This window comes from Chelonoidis abingdonii, chromosome 5, assembly GCF_003597395.2.
Source record: "Chelonoidis abingdonii isolate Lonesome George chromosome 5, CheloAbing_2.0, whole genome shotgun sequence".
NCBI lineage: Eukaryota > Metazoa > Chordata > Testudines > Testudinidae > Chelonoidis > Chelonoidis abingdonii.
The window spans coordinates 68,901,240-68,928,354 of NC_133773.1; the positions used below are offsets into that span (position 1 = coordinate 68,901,240).

The window sequence follows — 27,115 nt, forward strand, 5'->3', positions numbered from 1 at the left end:
ACAGAAGACGAAATGACAAAGCATTTGAAAAAAATCTCCAGGATACAAAGTCCACAGCACAGTGCTGTGTGACAAGCGTAATGAAAAGCCAAGGAATCAAATGGATGCTCATGGAGGGAGGGAGGGGGTACCGAGGACTCCAGCTATCCCACAATCCCCGCAGTCTCTGAAAAGCATTTGCATTCTTGGCTGAGTTCCCAATGCCTGTAGGGTCAAACACATTGTCTGGGGTGGTTCAGGGTATATCTCGTCAATTTACCTCCCTTCTCCCCCATGAAAGAAAAGGGAAAAAAATCATTTCTTGACTTTTTTCAGTGTCACCGTATGTCTACTGCATGCTGCTGGTAGACGCGGTGCTGCGGCACTGAACAGAAGGACTGGTAGCCATCCTCATCATCATCCCGTGAGTGCTGCTGGCTGGCCTCAGGTGAGGTCGGCCAGGGGCGCCTGGGTAAAAATCAGAATGATTAATCCCTGTCATTCCGCGATTGATACAGAATGCTGAGTAACCGTCTTCATCATAGCAACTGGGCTGAACACCATCAGCCCCCCCCCCCCCTTCACGCTATAAGAAAAAGACATTGACTGCCTGGACTATCATAGCGCTGGAGCTGCTTTCTATTTTCTCTAAGTCAGTGCTTCTTTCTCATTCTTATTATTCATCACAAATGGGGGACATGCAACCGTTCCCAGAAGTTTCGAAACGGTTGTTGTGCATGAAACGGGCCACCCTAAGCATGGCATCTCTACGGATCCACATGAGCGTGGTGCTCGATGTGCATAGATCTCTTATAGACACTTGCCCATAGTATTCTAGGCAGGACTGACCTATTTTTAGATACATAAAAGGAAGATGATCTTCTTTGCTCGGGCGCCCTAACCGCGCGACCTCAGCGTAAGGTCACCAGGAGCACCCATGACAAGCAAGCAGAATGTACAGACAAAATGACTGATAACCGAACGACCCTCTATCGCCAATATACATAATGGCATGGCAGACAGTACAGAAACGACTGATAACCATCTCTGCTACTTGCAAGCAAATGAACTGCTGGCATGCTGTAGCCCAGAGACGCCTCTGTCAGCGTGCATCCAGTAACATATGCGACAGTAGACAAATGCAAATGCGGCTACCCATGGTCCAATGCTATGGCTGTCTGCCAGGGTCAACCAGGAGAAAAAAGGGAGGGGAGAATGATGCCTGCCAATTCTAATTCACAGGAGAAGGAATATAGTGACGACATTTACCTCAATATCACCCGCTACACTGTTTTTGCATTGGAATCTCAACCCAGAATTCCAATGGGCGGGGGAGACTGTGGGAACTATGGGATAGCTACAGGATAGCTATCCACAGTGCAACGCTCCAGAAATCGACACTAGCCTCGGTACATGGACACACACCACCAAATTAATGTGCTTAGTGTGGCTGCGTGCACTTGACTTTACACAATCTGTTTTACAAAACCGGTTTATGTAAAATCGGAATAATCTCATAATGTAGATACCCACAGTAACTAAGTCCCCCTTTTTCTATGTAGTGACTTGGCTTGCCAGCCAGGTCACCAATTGAATCTGTCCCCTTCTGGGGTAACAAAGTCCAACAATAGGTATGCAGTCCAACATCTCCACAAAAGAAGATTCTTCAGGCCACCTTCAGGCCACTGTGGGTTGCACACCCTTACCTTGAGGTACAATGGCTTACAATGTCTCTGTTCTCCTTATTTCTAAGGTGGGAGAGGAACAAGGCATTTTTGTCCCCTTCCCAAGAGAATGGTTGGTAGGGCTGCCCAGGCCCTTCTTCTCCACTGGACTCCAATCTGGGGCCCTATAAGAAGCAGTGATATCCAACACCTTGGGTGCTTTGGAATTGCCTCCCTAGGCCACTTTCTACCCACTTATTTTCCCAGTCCAGGCTGTGGTCAAAGGCCTTGCAAATCACAGAATCATAGAAAGGTAGGGCTGGAAGGGACCTCAACAAGTCAACGAGACCAGCCCCTGGTGCTAAGGCAGGACCAAGTAAACCTACACCATCCCTGAAAGGTGTTCGTCCCACCTGTTTTTAAAAACCTCCAATGATGGATTCCAGAGCCTCCCTTGGAAGCCTATTCCAGAGCTTAACTATTCTAATAGTTGAACGTTTTTCCTAATGTCTAACCTAAATCTCCTATGCTGCAAATTAAGCCCCCGTTTGTTGTCCTACTTTCAGTAGACATGGAGAATAACTGATCAGAGTTCTCATTATAGCAGCCCTTAATAAATCAGACGACTGATCAGGTCCCCCCTCAGTCTTCATTTCTCAAGACAAAACATGCCCAGGTTTTTTTGAAAGGTCAGGTTTTCTAAACCTTCTATCATTTTTATTGCTCTCCTCTGGACTCTCCCCAGTTTATCAATATTTTTTCTGAAGTATGGCACCCAAAACTGAATACAGCACTCCAGCTGAGGCCTCACCAGTGCAGAGCAGAGCGGGACAATTACCTCCCATGTCTTACGAACAAAACTTTTCATAATACACCCCAGAATATTAGCCTTTTTTTGCAAATGCATCAGATTTTTGAGTCATTCAATCTGTTAACCACTATAGATTTTTTCCCAACAGTATTAACACCTAGCCAGTTTATTCCCCATTTTAAGATTTTTCCTTCCTACGTGTAGTTCTTTGCATTTGTCTTCATTAACTTTCATCTTGTTGAATTCAGACCAATTCTCAAATTTGTCAAGGCAGTTTTGAATTCTAATCCTGTCCAGCAGAATGCAGGTGAAACAGGGCAGGGGACGTACAATTCTCCCCCAAGAAGTTCAATCGCAAATTTAATTAACGCATTATATTTTAACAAGCGTCACTGGTATGGAAGCATGTCCTCTGGAATGATGGCCGAAGCACAAAGAGGCATATGAATCTTTAGTGCATCTGGCACATAAATATCTTGCTAGGCCAGTTAAAACAGTGCGATGCGAATGCCTGTTCCCACTTTCAGATGACATTGTAATTAAGAAGTGGGCAGCATTATCTCCCATAAATGTAAACAAACTTGTTTCTCTTAGTGATTGGTTGAACAAAAAGTAGGACTGAGTGGACCTGTAGGCTCTAAAGTTTAACATTGTTTTGCTTTTTAATTCAGTTACATAACAAAAAAAACTACATTTGTAAGTGGCACTTTCACGATAAGGAGATTGCACTACGGACGGTACTTGTATGAGGTGAATTGAAAAATACCATTTCTTTTGTTTATCATTTTTACAGTACAAGCATTTCTAATAAAAAATATAAAGCGTATTCTGTGCTGTAACTGAAACAGATATATTTTAAAATGTAGAAAAACATCCAAAAATATTTAATACATTTCAATTGGTATTCTATTGTTTAACAGTGTGATTAATCATGATTAATTTTATTGTGATTAGTTTTTTAAAATTAATCGCATAAGTTAACTGCAATTAATTGACAGCCCTACTTTTAACTAAATAAACCAAAGAGGAGTTTAAATGGTACCTTCCTAACTTAGATGTCAAACAGTAGCCCAGTTCAGTTCTCAAACTAGCTAATAGGACAGGACTTAAATATGTAAGGAGAGGCAAACTCTGGTTCCTGCATTTAAAATGTAGAGACATGGCCCCAACTGCTAAAATCCCCCAGAATTCTTTCATCGTGTGAATGATAAGAATGAAAAGGTGTGGAGGAATTTAGTATCTTGGGATAAAATGGATTCTAGACTCCCAGTCTGCCCAGGCCAAATGCTTTGCAGTCTCTGCACAGCTTTACGAACTCCAAAATTGGCTTTATTAACATGACAGTCTCTACTGGACAATGCAAAAGCAACAACAATTAAAGTATAACAACAAGCCAGTTCCCTTGGTGGCTGATTGGAGGGCAAAAACCAACCAAAGCACAATGTGAAATTCACTTTGAGATGGTGGTGAGAATCCTGCCTGATCTCAAACAGCAATTAACTGAAAACAAAGCACACTAAAAAAAAATTGACAAAACAAACATAATTGACATGCAACTATCAACCAATCACAGTGAGCAGGATAGATCAAGAGGCATGACTGGACGCATCCAGGAGAAGGATTAAAAAGAATGCCTCTGGGTAGTCGGAAAAAAAATGAACTCCGTTGCTCTTGTAAATGGCCAACCATGACTCAAAATGGGTGTGATGGTCAAGTGTTCATTCCATCCTCTACCCCAACTCCATGTAGAGCACCTAACACCAAAAAAAGAGGAGAAAGGACTCCTCACCCCTTCAAAGCTTCAAGGAGATGTCCATTATCCTGCCAGCTCAGGTCAAAAGCGCCACCTTAATAAGTGGAGTAGGTATTTACTTGCTACTATTCTAATGACTTCACCAGTTTGCATTACTGTTCTATGAGCATCTACAAAAAATATTGAAGTCTAAACATTTTACGCCATGTTTTCAAATGTGGGCACTTACTCTGTTACAACAGATTTTGAATGCCCAGGTACAGTGAGCTCCCTCAAATGTTTCTTCCAATTTCTAATAACTTCAGAGAGATTCCCTATTCTTTAAATGACAAGTAACATTGGAACCCAGTACTGACTTTCAAAACAGAATTTTTTTTTAAGTGTGACCACTGTATTGTACACTCAAATACTACTTTTCTGTAAGAAAACAGAAACTGAAGCCCACAACTGATTATTGTGAGCACAAGCATGCTTGTGTGAAAAATGAATATGTACACAAATTTAGCACAAATTTGGCCCTCTCATCAGAACAAATGGCCCAATCAGTTCAAAGAACATTCCCACTATTACAGTGGGAAAAGAGATTATTTTAAAAAGGAAAAATATGAGAGAATACTGTGCAAAACTATCAGTTTTTCACTTTTCATTTTTACATTAACAAATTTCTGCCAGTTTGTGAGAATTCACTAATTTGGTCCAAGGTGATATGTCATCATTTCCTCTAACACACATTGTATTCATAGTAAAAGGGACAAAATTCTGTTCTGGCATGAAGTCAGGTTTTCATGCAGTAGTTTCAGGCAAAACATTACTATTATCACTGAAAAATGACAGTTTCTCTCTCACTCACTCTCTTTCCTTTTCCTCTGCACTCATCCCCCACTGCCTCTCTAGCTCCTTACACTGTCTTCCATGGGAAACAAAGAAACTACAATATATTTGAGATGAAAGCACAAAATATTTAGCTTTTCATAAAAAATAGCAAAAATATTTGAAACGTTAAACAGCAGGTATGAAATGTGCCAACAGATATTTTTCAAATATTATTTTTTAAATTTTACAGATAGGGAATAGTCTAGGGATAGGGGAAGCAGTGGCTGACTGATAAACCTTGATTGCTGTCCAACGTGCTGAAATTATTTATACAGTAGTAAATGTTTGTGTGTAGAATTTGGCAGGCTTACAATAAATGGAGCCTCATAAAAGAGCAGGAAAAAACCCACAGCTACCTCTAAGTGATAGGCAGCTGCATGTCATATTGGTAGCTTCCACTGAGAAAAAGGTGAATATACCAAACTTCTGTGCTTAAACCATTGCATCTGAAAAAGATAATGCATTAGATATAGACACAAATTTTTCAGTGCCAGGCTCAGTGGATTATTCCCACACATCCGATTATTACTAATAGATGTTGCAGTTCTAAGATGTACTATACAAAAGTGAAAGTTTACTCCAGAGATGTCTTCTGCTCTAAGAATAAGTATCCCAGATGAACTCCATCCAAGGAGGAATTGTAAATTAACTGTAAGAAACACTAAACTGGAAGAGTCTGTTTCCTTAGGCAAAAGGTTTAGAGTCCGATTCAACACTGCCTTGCACCTTGTGTCATCATCAACATCTGGGCAAGGTGGTGTTAAATCCTATCAAATCAAATGATGAGTTTTACACACACTTGTATAGGTGTAAATGACAATACAGGGTGCAAGGCAGAAAAGAATCAGACCCAATTTCTACAGTGGAGAAGGTAAAACCCAAGACAACAAAACAAAAATGTGTGACTTTTCCTTCCGTTTACATACAGTAAGGTGAATAATAAAATACAATCAATTAATAGTTTACCTTTCAAATTTTTTTGTTACAAATATTTTTCTGTGATTCTTAAAATGTTTCTATTTAGGACAGTCAATTAATTGCAGTTAACTCATGCAATTAACTCAAAAAATTTAATCACAATTTTAAAAAATGAATCACAATCACAGTTTTAATCATACTGTTAAACAGTAGAATACCAATTGAAATGTATTAAATATTTTTGGATTTTTTTCTATATTTTACTATTACAACACAGAATACAAAGTGTACACTGCTCAATTATTTTTTATTACAAATATTTGCACTATAAAAATGATAAAAAAATAGTTTTCCATTCACCTCTGCAAGTACTGCAGTGAAATCTCTGTAGCGAAAGTGAAACTTACAAATGTATTTGAAAAATGTTGAAAACATCCAAAAATATTTAAACAGTATTCTCTGATTGTTTAACAGTGCGATTAATCACATTTTTAAAGCGCTTGACAGCCCTACTTCCTCTATTACATTATAATTATCAATTTTTTTAGTGCTGACATTGTGCTCATTGCTATATAGTACGCAAAATAAAGTCAGCTCTTGCCTGAAATATCTTACTGTCTAGGAGACAGACACACAACAAGAAGGGACACTCTGGAAGAGAATCATGTAGTGTGTTTGATGGGGTTGTGGGTATTTAATACATATTTATAAATGTATACCTTTGGAGACTCTCAGAAGTGGATACTTCATTAATTGTATGGTTGAAATTAGCCACTTGGTCAGTGCTGAAATTGTTGCCTTTAAACCACAACTGATTTTTGGACTTACTAAACTTGCAGCCGAAGGAGACAGTTGCTTCTTGGTAAGAGCTCCAGATCAGAGACCAAACGCAAAGTGAATCTTAGAATGCAGGGTCTGATGCTGACTAAATGCTGTACTGAGTAGTCAATACAATAAAGAGAAGGCTGTGCCTAGCTTGTTCTAGAAAAAACCACAACCACACAAGCACAGGGAATGGAGATTGCGGAAAAGGGAGGAAGGATTGACCAGAATAGAAGTCCCCAGAAATAACCTTACCTGGAAGCCCTTAAAGACAGTCTAGTCCTTAATTTGAAAAATCTCATTTCTCTGGGATATTCTTGTGTTCTAGCTGCACTTTTCCACAATCACAAAATACGAGGTGTACTAGATTTGAGACTGCACTTCAAGAATCCCCTATATACTGTAGCTGATCCATCATTCAACACTGAAGAGAGATTTTAAAAAGCATATATGTAGTTGCTATATATAATTTCCCACTTCTAGTGAGGAAGTTTCAATGTACGCAATAGAAAAGCCTTAAAAAGTAATAATCTTGCTAAAGTCATGAAAAACACCTCAACATTTCTGTAGCAAAGCTGCAAAGCACAAACCCCCCAGTTTGTTCCCAAAGCTGGAGTTATTGTTTCCATAACAAAGCTGTTTACAATGGAGAAGAACTGTGGATAGCCTGGAAAGCACATCACCAACCTTTCAATTTCCAGAACGGAACCCAATCAAAACAGCTCCATCGAAGAGCCAGATTTATGCACTAGAACAGTGTTTGGGGTAGACCTCCACTATGCCCTTGCCTAGACTTTCAGGCCTTAATCAGACACCTCTCTGAAATGCAAGTTAATGAAAGACCATGATCCAAATATAAACAAAAACATATTTTTTAGTTAATGAGAGGGAAAAGCTTCCACCATTTATCAGCAAGGCAAATATTTGTTGTGCATATTTGGACAAGCAAACTTCTCCTTTCATTTTTCTTACCAGTGACCAATTTATATGGTTATTCCAGCAAAGCACTAAAACTAATCTCAAACTAAGCAGGAAAATGCTAATTATTCTTAAAACTATTTAAAATCTCAGACAAATGTTAAAGTGAAATCTAAATGAAAGTAAATACAAAGTAAGATGTTCTTCATACATTTTAAAAAACTTAGACTGAACAAACCCACTTCAAGTGAGTGCTACTGGGAGTTCCAGAGTTATCAGGAATTATAACTACAGACTTTCTCCACAAGGCTTGCAGGCAAACTTTAGAAGTAGCAAGAAATATGCCTCATCAGATTTTAAGCACGGACTATGAATGTAGAGAAAGAAGGTGGCTAGTGAGATATGGGATCTAAAGCTTCAAATTGTTTATCAGTGAGAAACCAATTTTCTCTTATTCGGCACACCCCCAATGCACGGTAACTCAAATTGGTGAAATGTGCTGCTATCACCTCCTTTTCATAAGGAGTCTGACTGTCCTACTCGGTAGCCACTGGCATTTATGTAGTCTTATCAGGCAAAGCAGCCAGTGAGGAATTGTTATAGTTCTACAGGAAGCTAATAAAAGCACAGCAAGCAATCTCCTATTTCCTTACTGCTAACTGAAGAACTATTTGCCATTCAAAGGAATATCAAGCAGCAAAAGGAGTCAAAAATGGTTAGAACAGAAGAACTAGGTTTTCTTTTTTCAGTTTCATGAAATTTGCTGACATCCAGTCCCACCATAACTGACCAACACAATACTAATACCAAGACTGCAGGACAAGAATCAGAAGGGTTAAAAAAGGATTTACCTTTACAACGTACCTTAAATCTAGAAGATTCCTAAGTATTCACAAACTAATTTACACACTATATTCACTTTAATTACAAGAAGTGACTAACTTAGCTACATAAAAATTTGGTCAGGAAAAGGAGAATAGCTTATAATTGCAGTTACAGATGGAATTCAATGCAACAATGTAACTGTTGAAATTGGAATGTTTTCAAGAAAATTGGGCTAACTCCCCAACTCTTGTGAGACGTGCCATAGGAGAACAATAGACGACACAGATGTGGTTTTTTTGTCTTATCCAAAAGACAGTACCTCCAGCAGTACAGTATGTTCTATACTAGGCTGGAGCATTTGCTCACCACAGACTAAAAAGAAATCATATTGCCTAGAGTTGCCAATGCCATTTTCTGCAACCCTAACTAGTATGTTTGAGTACTTTTGCTCTATCCTCTCAAATAAAAATAATCATCTTCGAGTGTTTGTGATTTTGTAATTCTTGACTAGCTGGTCTACAAAGGTAATAACCCCTACCACCCACCCCCAGTACTTCTGGTAACTAATTCGTATGAGTTAGCAGGCAATAAATGGGGGAAGGCAACAAGGCTGCCTGTTAAATTACACAGATGCCAACAGTGGGAACAGAATTTAAGAACTTCTACAACACAAGTATCTGCCATCTAAGCTGTAGAATAATTTCATTAATCGTCAGTAGTGTTAGAGCTTTTGTATCCTTGCCAACATGCTAGAAGGTGACAATCAACAATTTAGCAGGCCTGATACCATCCAGCAGAGAGGACAACCATGGTACTCTGGTATTACCTCATTTTTATTAGTGCCTGATTAACTGCATCCACAATTTTCAACAACCTAACTTAGGCATATCAGCAGCTGCTCTGATTTTTCCCCTTAAGTAATCATTAAAATAGCTGTTACACTTCACTGGGAACTACATACAGAACTATTTGGTACTTGAAACCAAAGGTAAAAATCACAGATATATATCTATTGTCTCAGTTGCAAAAAATAGAATGAATTATATTTAAATGTAATTTTTAAGATGAAGAGATACATGATTTTACTTATGTAATTAACACTGAGAATACTGTACAGATGCACATGACCACAACATTTTCTTCAGTATGCAGCTAAATATATGCTACTTACCAAATATTATCATTGTATTTTTTTAAAGGAATCTTTCTTTTTATTTGAGTAATTGTACTTTATGTAAAGGGAATCCAATTTATGTCCAGCACAAACATTCAGCTACTAGCATCCTCTTCACAAAGCATGTCAATAATTTCTAAGCTATTTGTGAGTTTTAAGGTAAATGTTAGCAGTTACTCTAGGTTGGCATTTGCAATCACCATTAGATGACAGCTTGATTTCTCACTTGAACAGAAGAGATCTGTTTAGAAAAATAGTATATGCTCTCTATACAAAACTAATGCAAAACATTTCAGTAACAGACTTATTAGAATGCAATTTTCTTTTAAAATACAGATCACAGAATATCAGGGTTGGAAGGGACCTTAGGAGGTTATCTAGTCCCACCCCCTGGCAAGACTAATTCCCAACTAAATCATCCCAACCAGGGCTTTGTCAAGCCTGACCTTAAAAACTTCTAAAGAAGGAGATTCCACCACCTCCCTAGGTAACCCATTCCAGTGCTTCACCACCCTCCTAGGGAAAAAGTTTTTCCTAATATCCAACCTAAACCCCCACTGCACTTGAGACCATTACCTTGTTCTTCACCTGCACCACTGAGAACAGTTTAAATCCATCCTCTCTGGAATCCCTTTCAGGTAGTTGAAAGCAGCTATCAATCCCCCTCATTCTCTTTCTACAGACTATCCCAGTTCCCTCAGCTCTCCTCATAAGTCATGTGCTCAAGGTCCCCTAATTCATTTTTGTTGCCCTCCGCTGTACTCTTTCCATTTTTCCACATCTTCTTGTAGTGGTGGGCCAACCAGATGAGGCCTCACCAATGCCTAATAGAGGGGAATGATCACGTCGCTCATTCTGCTGGCAATGCTCCTACTTATACAGCCCAAAATACCATTAGCCTTCTGGGCAACAAGAGCACACTGTCGACTCTATATCCAGCTTCTCATCCACTGTAAACCTTAGGTCCTTTTCTGCAGAACTGCTCCCTAGCCACTCAGTCCCTAGTCTGTAGCAGTACGTGCGATTCTTCCGTCCTAAGGGCAGGACTCTGCACTTGTCCTTGTTGAACCTCATCAGATATAGACAATAAAAAACATAACATGTTCAAATTCAAATATCATACTGTCTCAGGCTTCTTGTTGGCCAAATTCTGCCTCTACTAGTGTGCCACAGCTAAAAAGCTGCAGATCTGTCACCATTCTGACGTATATGAGAGTATATGATATGGGAGAGGGGAGAGACACATTAATGGGACACAAATAGAGACTTAGCATCCTTTTTGCACCACAGGCTACGTCTTCACTTACGGCCATATCGACGGGTAGCAATTGATTTCTCGGGGATCGATATATCGCATCTCATCTAGATGCGATATATTGATCCTCGAACGAGCTCCTGTTGACTCCGGAACTCCACCAACGCTAACGGCGGTAGAGGATTCGACAGGGGGAGCCACGGACATTGATCCCGCGCTGTGAGGACAGTAGGTAAATCGATCTAAGATACTTCGACTTCAGCTACGCTATTCACGTAGCTGAAGTTGTGTATCTTAGATCGATTTCCCCCCACCCCCAGTGTAGACCAGCCCACAGAATAAAGTGCTAGTATATGCCATGATAAACCGTGGAAGAGAGATTGCACTTATACAGATTGATGAACATGTTCCTACAGTCCATGGGTTGTAATGTTCCATACCCTGTTGTCAAATTGGTGGGGAGGAAGGGAAGTTTCTTCTTCCTCCACCACTAACCACTCTACAGGAATTCTGAGCAAAGCTTTGTCCGGGGGACTAGTTTTTGTCCTGTAGCTCTGCCTGGGTAGCATAGTCTACAGGAATATTAATTTGTAGTAATCTTAAGTATAAAGTTAACATTTACCAGTAAGCTACCAATGGTATTTCTCCTTTGCAAAGAAATGAAAATAACCATGGAAACTCTAATGATGTGGTATTGTCACAGGCCCAAGAACTCCTTCCCTCAGAGCATCCCATGGGAAGGCAAATCAGCATTGTATGTTGCTAAGGCAGTTGTAAGCATCCCATGGCAGGGAAAGAATTTGGTTTGGTTGTGGTTACCATTTTCTCTAGTCATATCATGCTACTTACCATTATCCTCTATAATCACAATTCATACATTCACCCAATAAACAAAAAGGGTGAGAGTTTGTTTCCCACAGTGGCAGCAGTAGCTTATTCTTCTCTGTCAGCTCTAGACTGGTGTTATATATTGTGTCAGATAAGCTTCATTTAGTTGCTTTGGCTAAATTACTCTAACAAATACAAATTACATTTTCAAGCTCATTTTTCCTGCCTGGGGGCAAACCATGCCTATGCAAAGTCAGGCATAGATGGAGACTCCTTTAGATACCCATAAGTGTAGGCCCTTGGCTAGTCAAAAGAATTTATCATAAGGGAATGTAAGCATCTCTTGCTCATCTACCCTGGGTCTTTGAAGACACATCCATAGCACTTCTTTAGCCTGTCATCACAGGAAAGGAAATCCAACAGCCCCCAGGCACAGCTGCACAAAGTACTGTCATTATGAGGTCTATTCTGCCGATCTCAACTCATTGATGCCTAGATTTTCAGAAGTTTTGACAAGTTTACGGTGCTCAATTTCAGAGAGTGGGGCCCTGATTTTTAGGACTGTTGAGGAGTCACAGCTTCAATTGATTTTAACAGTTCAGTCTGGACACACACACACTGCGGCCTACAACATAAGTGGACTCCTTTGAAAATGTAGGCTTTTGTGTTTTCCCATTTGTATGTGGGATGCTGCACATACAAGTTAGGCATACCTAGGAGTTTTGGTTTATTTAGAGTTTTGGGTTTCTTTTTTTTTTTTTTTTTTTTTTAGAAATGAGTGCACAGAAATTTTAAATTATGTAGATAAACCAGAATTCTAACATAACTATAGGTCTCTCAGGGCCTAAAATATATAGTAGCAAATTCATCTGTCTTGCAATTTCCCTGAAGTCAATGGAATTACATCCAGAAAGAATTTGGCTTATTCTCACACACAGGCATAAAGCAAAATATTTATTTGCACTGTAGCTTTTCAGAAAAATGTACATTGAGAAAAATCAATGTAACCACGGAATATAAAAAAACCCAATCACTTACAAGTTTTAGAATGGCTGCCTACAACCACCAATTAATTCCTCATTATTTACAAGTACTTTTTTAGACAGTGTTGATGGAGGAATAGATTGAGACGAAGGACACGTAACACTTGCTCAACTACACTTTTTGGGCCAGAGTCTGTCCTGCATTTCTGAATGCAAAGCTGCCCTAAAGCTAGCGGAAGATTATCCTTGCCTTGAGGAAACGTAGTGGACAGCTATTGTAGTAGCTCCGGTAACACCCACCTCTCCATACCACAAGTGCCTAGGATTGGCCATGGGAAAGAGGGTGTGACTTTGGCACCCCCATTCCCTGAAAATCCCTGGCTGTCAGAACAGTCCCTTGGGGAGCCTTCAGGTTACTATAAATTGCTTCTTGGAACAATACCAGTGCCCCGTGGCCTCAGGATTTGGACGGTAGTACAAAACTGGTCACAAACCACTTTTCTCCTGAACTGGGCAGTGTGCACAAACAATGGGACCTGGCTCTTTGTTATTACATTTTATGTAGAACCCTACTGTTAACCATGACTTCAACAACACACAGTGAGACAAGCTGACCAGAAAACGTGTTATGTGGCTAAAAAAAGTGTTGAGCATATTTGAATAGCACCCACACTTTTACTCCAACAAAGAAATTGCACATCACACTCTCAAGAGGCAGACCACTTTGCAAACATATCTCATATGTGTATACTGTGTTGGTGCTCCCAATACTGCTAGAATACTCATGTGGCTGAGAGCTCTAAGTAACACTGTACTTACTGATATTATGGATAATGTCTCTGTATCAGCCAACCACCTGCCTTAAAAGTGAAAAATCTTTTACTAAAATAAAACATTCGGGGGAAGCGCTCCCAGGAGAGATTAGAAACATGCAGCTGTGGTGGGTCTTGAACTTTGCATAGTTCTGAGGTCCTTCTGTTGGCTCAACCAGTATACACCTGCCCTTCCCGCTACTGCACACTGTGAGGCTAGTAACACTCGTTCTCTCACTGCAGCCAGCCACGTGAATAGACAGAAATGGAAAGGTTCCTCCATAATCGCTAATGCAGCAATTGGGGAACCCAAGGGAGTTCCCTACCCACCACTTGTTAGACGACATACACCTTCTACGCCCACATAGTAGCCAGGGATTATGGAGCATCTTTCAGACTCTACTCAGGAAATAAGAAGGCGCATTTCCCTGTTCTACTAAACTAGCTTTCTAGTTCTACCACCCAGGAAGATCTTTCTAATGGCTAGAGGACAGGGGCTTTCAAAGACTCTTTCCTTTCAAATAAAACAAACAAACAAAAAAAACCACACAACTTGCTGGTGGAAAAGGTGGGGAAGCAGCTACTCAGAGGCCCCTAAAGACCCAGGGGAAGGATAGAGGGTACCAATATACCTCATGAGCCTAGCACAAGGGGAAGGCTGCTACTGGAGACAAAAATAAGATGTGGAATGGGATCGGATGGAGGAAGGTTTCTAGGTGAGAGTGAGAGAGAACAGAGGACAGACAAAGAGAAAAGCTAGAAGGACAAAAGAACTGTTTCTGTGAACCCAAACATTAGCCCACTTCGGCACAATGCTGGTGAACCTCAGATACCCACAAACACAGAAAATCCAAACCAAGCATACATTTAAGATATGCTTAGGGTTTTAGCTGAACAGTTTCAATTGCCCTGTTCAAGGGCCTTCCGCTCTGGAAAAACATCCCTATCACTTGATCTAAAGGAGAATCTTCATTACCCTTTAGTAGTATTCGGTCTTTTATCCTGCGTAAATTGCGGCTACGGACAGAGGGAGGACCATATAGTTGAGCAGATCAGACATGCTGTCCAGCAGAGGGTAGTTCTGAATATGTATTTTAATCAATACTCTGCAACAGGCACAATTTTTCTTAAAAAAAGTAAAAACTAATTAAACTTTCATGAATATAATAAATTCTGCAAACTAGTTTGCTCTTCCCAACTATACATCTGTATGAAAAACCTGCAAACATTTGTACTCACAGGTATCTGATTCTTTCCATAATGATTTGGTTCAGCCCTTCACAGGACAAAAATCACCCACAGTGGAGCACAAGACAATTCTACTGATTCTAATGAATTCTGTGTGGATGTTAAACAAATGTATTACTATGTCAAAAATAATTTAAATCAAAAATTAGGAAAGTCACTTTATTCTAGGTATCATTTTACATTTCCATATATGCAATCTTAATTTGAACACTTTCCACTTCACTGTTTATCACTATTATGGAAAAAATTAAAGTTTGTTCCAAGAGCACAAAACTCTAGGCATTATCAAGTTTGATAAACACTGATTAGCACACTGCATTTGGAAGAAGATACTTTTTTTCACTTCTAGGGAAGGACATTGTCAAGGATATTCTTCGCTAAAATTTAAAATCAGAAAACAATGACTGCTACATTTGTCTTAAGCCAATTACCCGACCAAAAGTTTCTTAGTCTAAAATCAGTCAACAAATCAACTAGTATTTTCCACCATCGCACAACAATTCTAGAAACATCAGCATCTGTTAGTCTCTAAAATTATTTCTTGAAAACAAAGTCATACAAATGATTTTAAAAGGGGGGTTGTAAACACCACTTCTCTTTGGAAATTCAGTGAACTTTATTACTTTTCTCTCAGTTCATCATTAAAATATGCTCATATGTTTTCTCCACAGCCACACTTGTTTTCCAGATAGAAGGATTAACATCCAGAACAGAAAAAAAATGTTTGTTAATGATTAATTGGGAATATATACCAAGCAAAAAAAGTGTTCAAGGAGCTCAGCAGCTTTAGCTGCTACAGTATTTATTTCTGATATCATCTCATCCTTGCTTTGTTTTGTATGGTGTCACCTACTACTGATGGGTATTTTAAACTAGAATCTCTGCCACCCACCCACAAAACACTTTTCAAAACTTAGAAACAATTGCATAGATTTTTACATTTTATGTGCATCTTTTTCATTATATTTTGATCCAAGACTGTTCTCTTAAATAGGCGAAACTTGATTATCAATACCGGTGGAATAATATTTGTTGCTTTTTAATCATCTTTTTCATGAAAGGTAGGGGACAATGGATGAAAAACAAAACAAACTGATGCATTTTAAATGAAAATGTAGACTAATTTGTAGGCTATAGAACTTGTGCCTATGTTTAATACAAGGAGTGCATGCATATTAATGAAACAGACTTTAGCATTAACACAATAACTATGTTTTCCCTTAAAAAGGAGTCTCTCTCAGCTATTCCTTTTCCCCCAAAAAAACTAGGAATAAGAAACTATAATGTTCAAACTGCCTTGACATCTGAAAATCTGCACGTGTATACGGAATAATATCCATTGTCTTTCAATGCTAGTGGGCTATAAAGCTCATAAAAGAGTTAAGCATTGAAATATTTAAATAAAATGTAACAAAAACCATGCCACTGGCACTGCAATTTGCAACCTCCTGTTTCAGTAATAATCCTAAATATTTATAAACACCCCCTCCCGATAATTCAGAGATGCATTTTAGTCTATTATTATTGGTTTTATAGGAATTTCAATTTCAGTCTGCTAAAGCATGCTGTGATCATGTTCGGGCTGGTCCAAAGCTACAGCACAGTACATCCTGTTGAGCAGACAGAAATACTAGCTACTGTGGATTGGCTTTTCCTATTGTATCAGATCAAAACCTTCCTCTTACCTCGACTTCCTTGCTCTTCTCTTTGTTTCTGCCCATTGAACTTCTCCCATTGCTGGCAGTCTCCCGCGCTGGGACTACAGAAATCTGTTGGAGGGGCATTTTAACAGTTCTGCAGGTTGCCAATCCCTGATTGGATGCCTTGTGTCTTCACTCCCCCAGAGTAGCCCACCTGTATAATTGTTCATATCCTGGCTTTGCCAAGCTGAGTTTCTAAATAAAAAGGGGAAAATATTATCTGAGACACTGTAGCACAAGCCAGAGTCTTCTATCAAAAAAGTAAAGCAAACCACATTTGGGAAAGAAAAAAAAACTGCACAATGTAATAATCCAGAGAGTTTTGCATTCTCAGACAGACGAGTTACTGCAAGTAATAACTACTCTGCCTTGTCACTGGAGCACCCCTTTCTGCCCCCTAGAGCATTGTGGGAGACAATTCAATTTCTATGCTACCTAATAACTGTCATGGAAACCAAGGAAACCTAGGTCTCACAGGCCCTTATTAGCAACTGCTTCCCTTTAATGGCACAGACTCCCACATTTGCAGCGGCTGCCACTTCTGCTTTTGTTTCCTGGCTGATTCCACAGGAGCCCACTAAGCACCCAGCGACACTGTATCGAGCTGACTAGGTAAATAAGCATAAATCGAAAGGCTTAGTGTCCTATTTTGGAGCCAAATCTCCTCTTTGAAAAGCACGGATATCTTGCTGTGTCCTTCATGCGTCCACAATAATCTGCTTAGGTCAAAGGATGTGCCTTGAAGTGAAGAGCAGCAGAGAGCGAATGAGGTGTAAAAAGGAAGGTAAGACCGGGAGCAATTGCAAGTGTGCCTTTCAGTGGTTGGTAGTAAGAAGTTAACCCTTTCCCATACCTTTCTTTCTCTGAGACAGCACCAGAAGCCAGCTCAGCAGGATAAGGCACAGGCACAGAACAGAGCACACATGGCAGTTTTACACTTACACATGCATTCTGAAAGATAATTTGCATGAATTTATTACACCCAGTAGCTGCTGCTCCTCTCAGGTTCCAGAAACAAAACCAAGGAAAGGGATTCTTCTCCCCACTTTAAACTACAAAACAATAGAAGCAGTCCTCAAGTGTCATATTACACAAAAGGGTATAGAAAGCAAAGCTGTTTTAGAAATTTCTCCCTCTTCAGAGTCCTTTGTTTGATATATCTATTTCTAAAAACATTTTTTTAAACTTCTTAAGGGTATAACAAACAACTAGCCTAGAACAGAGCAAAACATATTCTAAGCAGGGTTTCGATAACATAGTTATGGGTGCAATAGAGAAAAATAAAGACAGAGCAAGCACCAAAGTCTTTTATGGGCAACTTACACGTTACGTAATACGTGAACAGGCTGTACCATATGTTTAAATATATCCTGACACAGGTAGTTGAGTTTTTACTTATATCAATAAGGCAGCTTATGTATATATATTGGATCACATTATTTATAATTTTGTGAAGAGATTTTCTTAAACATCTTTTTCTTTACTGTGTCAACTACTCACTCTCACTTTATTGGATTAAATTAGCCTACTGGAAAGTACCCAAAAATAAAACTTAAGGCCTGGTTCACCACTGCATTACTCTAGTTGTGCACCAGTGATTTCAGTGGAGTTACACTTGCATAAAACTGGAATAACATGAAGGTGAATGAATCTCTTAACAGTCCTATTAGAAGGCATACATATGTGTTACACCCTTTCTGTGGAAGCTGCACAAAATATATGCAGGGGAGACATATTTAAACTAAATACAAATGAAATCTATTCGCACTCCCATATTTCCTTTAAACTTTTGATTCCTTTATTGGATTTTCCACCTATTAACATCCAATTCACATATTTTACATTTTAAAATTAGTTTGAAAAACTTAGACCTCAAAACACATACAACAAAGGGGGATCTTTTCTGAACTTGGAATATAAACTAGAAAAATACTGGGATTTAAGCAAAGCAGAACTAGAAACAGTTTACGAAAACAGTTCTATACATGGATCAAGTACTTTAATGGCATTTCAAGACAAGCAATACTGTATACCATATTATTGATCTTAGTTTATTCATATTAAGTAATATTGTTGTCTAAGGCTAACGAATCCTTATTAGCTTGTCAAAAGTTTAAAGTCTCTAGACAAACTATCTTCCTGCTCTTAAAATCTCTAGGATTAGGAAACCCTGAATCTAGGTCTGCTTTGTCATGATAGTCATCCACCTCTTTCTTAAAGCAACAGCAGAACTTTATTATTTGTGTGAAAGACTTGAAAGTGAATTTTCCAATAAAAAGCAGAGTCCACATCTGCTGGGGGGGGAGGGGGAGAGAGAAGCTAACCGCTTTTAATGCAAAGCCACTCTAATTCTTCATTTTAAAGAATCTGTATTGAGATTCAAATCAGAGATTTCTAGGTTTACCAGTAATCCATTTAAGCCCATCCAGATCTCTCTCTGTTATCCTCCAAACTCCTTTTCTGGCTATGACAAGCAGCTCTTTGTAAGCTTGACTTCTTCCTCCCACCTCACCACAACCTATTTAGTTTATGAACCCCCAGTTTATTCTAAAACACAAAGTCAAATCTAAATCGAGGCAGATGCCTTTTACAGGCACAGGTTAGTTGCTGAATTATTACCCTGTCCTCTTTTTCCTGAAATGTCAATGACAAATTTTAGGATGGAATATTTTACCCTTTCAGTGGCTGTCCCATTAATAAGAGGAAGCCTATTGTGACTTCTTTGCCATGTGTACTGTTGTGGGGTATAGAGCTGATGTTCTACCCCAAATCACAATCCTTTGGTCTACCTTTGCTTTCTCATTATGTACAGTATTTGTTCACAAATTTGAAAATGTAATATTTTAAAATATATTAAATATTTATTTATAAGAACACCCCATGATCTCTGAACAGCAACATCCTACTAAACACTTCTTGAAAAGACAATATTGATTTGTATTTATAGCATATTTTAGCCAGAGTGACTCTTGGCCTTCTGAAGTGATTTACAGCCTTACAGATACACCCAAGAATCACTTCACATCTCACTGAAATGCAGTTTCCATCTGGGGTTAGACATTACACAGGAGGAGTGCAGGATAGGAAGTGCAACTACGAGGGAAATATTAGGTAGATGGTAAGTAAAGCGTGTGCCAGATTTGGAAACCCTTCCCCAACCTAAATAGACCCTTATGCCATGAACAGGCCCAATGAAATCATTGAGACTTAGGGCAGCCAGATGTCTGGTTTTCTACCAGAAAGTCTGGTCGAAAGGAGACCTGAGGGTGTCTGGTCAAATCTACTGACACCTGAAGTCCAGTTACTGCAGCTGGGGGAGGCACAGAGTCATCACCCAGGCCAGCCCTACTCATCCAGGGCCGCCTCCTACTTCTATTGGGCAGCTGCAGCTTCCAGCCACAGCTCTTCAGGCAAATCCCTCCCAACCCACACAGGGAGGGGGAAAAAGCAGTGAGCGACAGGGGGCAGGGGGAAGAGGAGCAAACAGGGTGTGGAGCCTAGGGGTGGGAAGCAGGAGTGGGGCCTCGGAGAAAGAGATGGGGCAGGGCAGAGGCGAGTCCTCACGGGAAAGGGAAGCTTCCAGCACTCCTGCTGCAGTGTCCGGTTGTTAAATATTACAAAGTTGGCAACCCTATTGAGACTACTTATAGAAAAAGATGTTAGGATCATCAGCATCTGTTCCTTAGTTTCCCACATTGGAACTAGGCTAGAAGGTTGGAATTAACACTGCTTTTACAAAAAAAAAAAAAAATCAAACCACCACTTTATGCCATATGTCCAGCAGATTCTGGCTGTGTTGTCACCATAACCAGACTTAAAGGGTGTCATAAACAGATAGCTAAGGGTTAATGTCTATTTCACCTGCAAAGGGGTAACCAAACACCTGACCAGAGGACCAATCAGGAAACAAGATTTTTCAAATCTCAAGGGAGGGAACTTCTGGGTGTGTGTCTTTCTCTCTCTGTTGCTCTCGGCTCTGAGAGTGAACTGTCTCTCTCCAAGCTTTCTAATCTTCTGTTTCCAAGTGTAAGTACAAAGGTAGAAGACAATAGGTTTTTATATTGTTTTTGTATTTACATGTGTGTAGTTTGCTGGAATGTTTTAAATTGTATTTCTTTTTGGATAAGGCTGTTTATTCATTTTTCTTTTACGTTTAAGCAATTGACCAGTAATATGTCAACCTTGATACAAGACCAGTTATAGTCCTTTTCTATTCTTTATATAAAGCTTTCTTTTAAAACTGTTGGATTTCTTTTCTAGTTAGGCTCAAGGGGATAGGAATCTCTGTGCCAGGGTTACGGTCTCTAAAGACTGGGAGGGGGAAATCTCTTTGTGTCAGAGTTGCAAAGCTTACCTTTGCAGGGACTCTGACTGAGAGTGAAAGAAACTGGATCTCTCTGTTTTGCATTTCAAGGAATTGAAATAGGGTGATCGTCCAGGGCCAGGGAGGAAATAAAGAGGAGACAAGGTGAGGGGGTTATTTCGCTTTGTTGTAGACTCAGGGCATCTGAGTCTTGGGGTCCCCCAGGGAAGGTTTTGGGGAGACCAGAGTGCGCCAGACACTGGAATCTGGCTGGTGGCAGCGCTATCAGATCTAACTGGTAATTAAGCTTGGAGGTTTCATGCTAGCATCTTATTTTCTGAACTCTAAGGTTCAGATCTGAGTAGGAAAGCTATGACAAAGGGCCATGCTAGTGCAATAGTAATGTAGCTTCCAAAGGAAGTGTGGTTATAGAAGAGGGGCATGACTAGGATGCTCTTGCACGGCTCAATCTCCTGCTGTGGTTGCAGCTTCTTGAAACCTTCAGTAGCTGCTTTGACCAGCCTTGCACTCAGTATCACAGGGGCAGGTAAATACAAAGGGGAAGTTTAAGCCACTTCTTGCAATCCCTCCTTCAACTTGTTCTATGCCCAGTTCAGATGGACCAAAGTATCTTTTTTAGAACTTCCATTTGTCCAGTGCTCTCAACAGTATGCTGGGGTATGTACTTGTTAAACTGACCAGTCTTCATTGGACCAAAACCTTGAACGCAAAGGAAACTATAAATCAGAAGAAGTCAGGCCTCAATCCTGGCTCCCCAGAAACCAACACTGTTCACTGTTCAGAGGGTCTGCTTCGTTTTTCCACATACTGAGCCTTGGTAGATGAATGCCAAGTCAGGGCTTATGGAGAAGGAGTACGATTCATATGATTGAGGTTGGATATGATGGATGCTCCTCTGGCCACTACTTACATTCCCATGCTTGGATCAACCACACTCTTAGTACATGTAATCTGCATGGGCAGATTTACAGGAACTCTTGGGTGGCCTGAATATTTTTCAGTGTTAATTTACACCTGGTTGGAGAGCACAAAAGAAGGAGCTAGGGTATGTCTATACTACCCACTGGATCGGCAGGCAACGATCGATCCAGCGAGGGTTGATTTATCGCATCTAGTCTAGATGCGATAAATTGACCCCCAAGAGCTCTCCTGTTGACTCCTGTATTCCACCGCTACGAGAGGTGCAGGCAGAGTCGACAGGGGAGCAGCAGTGAGTAGGTCTAAGTACATCAACTTCAGCTAAAGTTGCATAACTTAGATCAATCCCCCTCCCAGAGTGGACCAGGCCCTAGAATTCTAATTATGTTCTCTCACTGATTCTACATTATTCTGTAAAAACATGATTTTCTTCTCATGTTCCTTTACATCAAGAATAACTTTGGTGAAATAAGAGGAGAATTAGGTCTATTATCTTGCAGAGGATCATTGTGATACTAAATAATATCAATTAGAATTTACAAAATCTAAACTAATACCCCTTTAAAATTAGTTAAAACACAATTTGCAAGGAAACATTACAACTGTAGTGGATTTACAGATTTGGGGCTAGATGTTCAGGTGGTGAAAATATGCACAGCTCTGATGGAGTCACTGTTGCTACACTGATTTACATCACATAAGAATCTGACCCTTTCTTTTAACAGTAGTTAAATTAATTTATACTCAGTAAAATTATATTTGGGCAGAGGGGGCTTCAGAATGGCCTACGCAACACAGAAACCATGTAACAATTTTTTTTTTTGTGCGCTGAAAGTAGCATACTAGTACAGCTGCCACATATGAGGACCTAGACAATTACTGTGTCCCAAGGACATGGACTCTGCACTGTATCTGAAAATTTTTCCAGGAAGGGAACTGTCATAAACAGATAGCTAAGGGTTAATGTCTATTTCACCTGCAAAGGGGTATCCAAACACCTGACTAGAGGACCAATCAGGAAACCGGATTTTTCAAAGCTCAGGGAGGGAATTTTTGGGTGTGTCCCTTTGTCTGTGTCTCCTGTCTGTCTCTCGGCTATGAGAGGGATCTTTCTATCTTCAAGCTTCTAATCTTCAGTTTCCAAGTTGTGAGTACAAAGGTAGAAAAACAATAGGCTTTTATTGTTTTTTTTTTTTTACATGTGTGTAGTTGCTGGGATGTTTAAATTGTATTTCTTTTTGAATAAGGCTGTTTATTCATATTTTTCTTTTAAGCAATTGACCCTGTATATTGTTATCTTGATACAGAGAGCATTTTTATGTCTTTTCTTTCTTTTTATTTAAAGCTTTTCTTTTTAAAACCTGTTGGATTTTCTTTTCTAAGTGAGGCTCTAGGGGATAGAAATCCCTGTGCCAGGATTACGGTCTCTCTCAGGGAAAGACTGGGAGGGGGAAAAAGAAGGAGGGGGGAAGGTAAATTGCCCTCTCTGTTTTGTAATTCAAGGAGTTTAAGTACAGTAATCTTCCAGAATAACCCATGGAGGGGAAGCCTGGGGAGGAAATAAGAGAAGACAAGGGGAGGGGGGTTATTTCCCTTTGTGGTAAGACTCAGGGCCTTTGAGTCTTGGGGTCCCCCCAGGGAAGGTTTTGGGGAAACCAGAGTGAGCCAAACACTGGAAATTTTTGGCTGGTGGCAGCGCTATCAGAGCCAAGCTGGTAATTAAGCTTGGAGGTTTCATGCAGGCACCCACATTTTGGACTCTAAGGTTCAGAATTAGGAATTATGCTTAGGACAGGAACACTGCTGATGAGGCAAGAGTGTGACATGAAAAGGCTGTAGTATAGTTTTATGGCCTGTATTCCTGAGGAGGAATGGGAGGAATGAGTTTCATCTCCTCAAAAACTGCACAGCAGGGCTGTATAAATTCTGGCTTTTTTTTTTTTTTTTTTTAAAGGCAAACTTCACAGATGCCAAAGAAGTCAGTTTAGACTCTGTGTCAGCACTTCTCTTTATTAACTACCTAAAACTTCTATAATAAACTTAGTAAACACATCTCTGCAAGAGTTGGATAAATGTAGTTCAGATGATGTTTCCAGGGTTTGACTGGAAAACCTGCTGCCAAAATTTTATAGCAAACACCATATGCATTTTGTTCCAGGGAATCTGTGGTTGCTCCATAAATACCCAGCATCTACTTGCAAAATAGAAGAAGAGCTATGCACAAGCTATGCCCAAGCTATGCTCATTTTGCTCTCTATTATTTTATCTCCCTTAAATGCTGTTTTTCTATCTGACTTTGGCAACAGCCTTTTTTCACATGGAAAAAAAGTAGTAAAGTCCAAAATTTCACATGAAAGTGCTATACCAACTAGCTTGGGCTTTTTGTGCACGAAGGGGGGCAGGAAGGTTAGTTAGTTAAGTAGAGAGAGACTTTGAACTTTTATTAAAAACGTTGCTCTCTCTTCCTTTTTCCCTACTCCCTGCAACTAAGGTATTGATTAAATCACAGCAGTACTTCTTTTATAACATCTCCAAATCCATTCCTTCCTCTTCTTCTCTGCCACTAACCCTGGATGCATACCCTAGTCACCCCTTCCTTCAGCATCTCCATTGCTGCCCTCCTGGATTCAGACGTTTCCTTCAAATCTATTCAGTGTGCTGGAGCTAAAGTAATCTTTTCTCACTGCTTTGTCTAGCACCCCTTAATTCCCCCTTCTCTCCGTACTTGGTTTCCATTTTCTATAAGCATCAGATTCAAACTCTTTATCCTCATCTTCGGGGCTATGCACAGCAATCTGCCCTTCCCTTAATCTCAATAATTTCTCCTTTGCTGCTTGTACTCTTCATTCTGCCAGTTTACTGTGAATTGGTTACCCCTGATCTTGTCATCTCATAAGTGACTCCAGACCTTTTATTATGCTACTCCCTCTCTATCCTTCTTGATTTCTAACCTTTACCCTGAAGTTTTCTCAAGAGACACTTCTTCCACCTATCCTTAAACACTGACATAAAAAAAAACATTTAAAACAAACTAATTAGCATGTATTTAACAAAAAATTGTATAAAAAACAGCATAATGCAAGATCTCTCATGACTAACATTTGTCTTCATAACTCTATTGGATAATATCAATAAGAAAAATAAGGTTTTATCTAAGAATGAGCTGGGCCTTCGAGAAGACCTCACCTCTGTCTGGTTTTTATCCCAAATCAGGAGATTATGGGCTACAACAAGGCCTGCTGGGATGAGGAAAACAGAAAAATCAAAGGTAGACACTATTCCTCAGTAGAGTAAAGGAACCTGGAAAGAGCTGCAGCTTGCTTAGTGGGGCTTTCCCAAGACAAGGTCTGGGTTACAGATCAGCATGGTTCCAGTCTGTAAGGGATCTTGGGAGGGGAGCCTAGGAGAGCATCTAATGTACAGTACATGTGGCAGAGAGTGACCTAAGAGAAAGGCAGGTAAGCCAGGGTTGGAAACAGCCCAGGGAAAGAGTGAAATAGAATATAGAGGCTGGAAGAAATGACTGCTTCCCTGCAAGGACTAGGACATACCAACTCCAAGGAAAGGATTGTGGCCCAAGCAGGGTAAAGGCTCTTGAAGAATCCTACCATGAGAAAGATTTTCTTCCCCCACGCCCATATTTGGGCTTTCATTTAACCTGAAAGAGAGGATTTAGTTTAGCCAGAGGGCTAACCTATCCTATCCTATCAACAGAGGCAGAGCGTCCCGAGCAGAGAAAATAGAATATTACTGTGACTGGACAGTAGGAGAAAAGCAGTACCCTCAGAATTTTATAGGTGGAATCTTTTGTTTTCCAAATCAGAACATTTCCTTTGAAGGGTGAGGGAACACTTGTTAAATTTTAAAGCCAAAGTTTTAGAAGGTGAAGGGACTGACTAATTTTTCCTTTAATATAAAAATACAATACAATACAATACAATTTTCACCTCTCTCTGGTGGGGAAGAAGGGAAGGCAAATGCATGGAATTTTTCCCCCCAAGAATTTTTGAGAGTCCACCTCTAAAGGGTTTTTGTTTGCTTGTTAACTATAAGACCTGTGAAATCTTGAGTTATTTAATTTACCAGTGATCTTATTATTGAAACTTTTCAACAGTAGACATTCCAAAAATAAGAGTTTTATTTTGCCATTTTTTCCCCGATGCAACTTTGAACACTTCACATATAAAACTGACAGGATTCCATACAAGCAAATTATAGTACAGGAAATTAGTAAATTCTGCTGTGACTCTAGGATGCTCTCAATGCCAACTGGCAGAGCCCCGCTCCCACCCCCGCCTACTGTAACTCACATCAGGCCTGACACATTCACTTCCCCAGCACACAGTTGTCATAAGATACATATCCAAAGGCATCATGTAAGCTATCATATCTAAACTCAGGGCCGGCACTACCATTTAGGCAGCCTAGGCAATCGCCTAGGGCACCAGGATTATTCAGGGGGCGGCATTTTGCCGGGAGGGCGGCAGGCGGCTCCGGTGGAGCTGCCGCAGTCATTCCTACGGAGGGTCCTTTGGTCTGTGGCTCCTGTGGAGCTGCCACAGTCATGCCTACGGACGGTTGGCTGCTTGCGCGGCTCCGGTGGACCGCCCGCAGGCATGGCTGCGGCAGCTCCACTGGAGCCACGGACCAAAGGACCCTCCGCAGGAATGACTGTGGTAGCTCCACCGGAGCCATGGGATCAGCGCAAGGGGCAGCGAAATGGCCATGCGCCTAGGGCGTGAGAAACCCTAGCGCTGGTCCTGTCTAAACTGGTGACACACTGGTCTCAAAAATCATTGTGTGATATACGTAGTGGCTGTGCACGAGTTATAGATGTGTGCTGTTAATATGTTTGGGAGGTCTGCCCTAGACAAAGGAATGTGTATTTACCTGTCTCACTGGCTTGGTAACAAGCAGAGGACAGTGAAAATAAATTTATATATAAAGGGTAAACAAAGCCATCAAGCTAAATGAGTGGGAGAGACCATTTAACAATCATGCTAGGGGACAGAATCTGCTCCACAGGAAGCTTTCCTGGCCCTTGAGGCAGAGACAATGGACTTTGAGTAAAATGGGGTTAGCAAAAAAAAGACATTTTAGTTACCCATCACTTAGGGGGACATAAATGGACAACATCCTTTGAGCCTATGAAAGTTGGACCTCTTGACCAGAAGGGCAACAGCTTCTGGAAACATGATGTAAATGAAAAATCTGTTAAGACAAAACTTGCTGAAATTAAGTTTTAGTCACTAGAAACCACGTTTTGATTTGTTTTGTTTGTAAATACATCTGTCTAATTGATTCTTGCTT

At 40.1% G+C, this 27,115-nt stretch overlaps 1 protein-coding gene across 2 annotated transcripts in view; it reads right to left on the reverse strand.

The window, feature by feature from the left end:
- Positions 1-16,629, reverse strand: part of MARCHF1 (membrane associated ring-CH-type finger 1) — a 247,434-nt gene extending 230,805 nt beyond the window's left edge. For both annotated transcript variants that reach the window (XM_032802951.2, XM_075066354.1), the window contains exon 1: positions 16,549-16,629. The gene's annotated coding sequence lies outside the window, so the exon portion shown is untranslated. The remainder of the gene's footprint in view (positions 1-16,548) is intronic.
- Between the last annotated feature and the right edge of the window lie 10,486 nt (positions 16,630-27,115).